At 30.7% G+C, this 1864-nt stretch overlaps 1 pseudogene; it reads left to right on the top strand.

The window, feature by feature from the left end:
- Positions 1-271: 271 nt before the first annotated feature.
- On the top strand, positions 272-381 carry LOC147829668 (U2 spliceosomal RNA; annotated as a pseudogene).
- The last annotated feature ends 1483 nt before the right edge of the window (positions 382-1864 follow it).

Below are 1864 nucleotides of genomic sequence, written 5' to 3'. Positions count from 1 at the left end.
AAGTTCAACTAAATCTCTCTCCCCTTCAAGTTGTTTATCTCAAATGTTTTTTCACTGTGATAGAAAGCTGACTGACACATACTATACAGTTGCTGTTTTGAGTTCTGTATTCTATTTCATTTGCCTTTTCATTTGTTCTGTGCAACTATCACTATGTTGTTATTATGCCTTTGTCAGAGGTTATAATGTCTGGAAGATAATACTTTCCAACTTATTCTTATATTTTAAGGTTGAATTATTTAATCATGGGCCTTTATTTTTTGAGTAAGTCATCGCTTCTCGGCCTTTTGGCTAAGATCAAGTGTATTTTTTGAGTAAGTCAAGAAAAAATTTAAATAAGAATTTTCATCAGGATTAAAAAGAATGTTTAACTTACTTCATAAGAAAGTTGGGATTTTTATAATAATGAAAAGTCATTATACAGAGACAAATATACCAATGGAAGGAAGAGCCCAGAAATGAACCCTTATAGATATAGCCAAAAGATTTCTGACAATACTGTCACAACTACTCAATGGAGAAAAGGACAGTCTTTTTAGCAAATAGCACTTGCAAACTTATATATCCACATGGGAAAAAGAATGAAGTCCTATTTTTATCTTACACCACAAACAAAAATTAACTCAAAATTGGTTAAAGGCCTAAATGTCAGACCTAAAATTCCTAGAAGAAAATATAGGGGGAAAGCTATGTGACTTTGAAGTAGCAATGATTTCCTAGATATGACAACCAAAGCACAGGCAAGATAAGCAAAGTTTAAAAATGGGACTATATCAAACTAAAATATAATTGTACATCAAAGGATGTGACCAACAGGGTGAAAGGCAAGGTACAAAATAAAAGAAAATATTTGAAAATCATATATCTGATAAGACATCACTATTCAAAATATATAAAACTACAGTTCAACAACAACAAAACATGAGATAATCTCAATTTAAAAATGAACAAAAATCTTGAATAGATATTTTTCCAAAAATGATATATGGAATACCAAGCAAATATTACACTTTGAAGTTAGCATAGGAATAGTTCTACTACTTATGCAGATACTAGAACTCTCTATAATCCAACTTAGAGATAATTCCATACAGACATAATTTTTAATGATCAATCTCATAGTCTTTTAATAGATCAGTTCTACACTGCTATGGTTATGTGCAAGATTTTTATAGACAAGCCTAATCTCATGTATAAAATATGATTCCCCGTGTTTTTACTGTATCTTAGAGTTATGTTCCCATGGCAGAAGACTTCTGGATTTGCCAAAGGATTGTTACTGAAAAGATATCAGGATAAGGAAAAAAAAGTCAAAGGGAATTTATGAAAATTCAACCACATTATAAAAAATCCTAGTCTTGATTTTGTTGTTCTTCTATGTTTAATCACAGCCTGAAACTACAGCTGAACTCATACAGTTCAACTCTGATGAACTCTAAGCCTGAAAGTCTAATCTCACAGAACAAAGATGAAACAAAGTTGATAGCTTTTGAAAGTTTATAAGCTCTGTCAATTAGGAATGTAAACTGAGAATCCCCAGGTACCAAGATAAATTCCTAAGAATTAAGTATATTTTGATATACAAACTCTTCAAAGCTTTCATAATTTAACGTTAAAATAAACACTTTAGTATATGTGCTGCCGAAGTGAGCACAAAATAAACACTTTAAAAAGTAAACCTAAGGATACATTATCTGAAATTCAAAATATTGAGCTAAAGGATTCCCCACAGTTAACATCTCAGACTTCTTAACAAGATTATAGATATCTTGCCTGAGATTAAAACTGGATGTATTGAATTATTTATCTATATCTCTGAACCTTATTTTCACTTCTATGGGCAAAAAAGAATGTAAGCACTTCT

The sequence above is a fragment of the Heterocephalus glaber genome, unplaced genomic scaffold (assembly GCF_053883595.1).
Source record: "Heterocephalus glaber isolate CG9 unplaced genomic scaffold, H.glaber_assembly_v1.0 deba00000546, whole genome shotgun sequence".
Taxonomy (NCBI): Eukaryota; Metazoa; Chordata; class Mammalia; order Rodentia; family Bathyergidae; genus Heterocephalus; species Heterocephalus glaber.
Note: the sequence above shows the minus strand (reverse complement) of the source record. Positions and strands in the feature narration are given on the sequence as shown.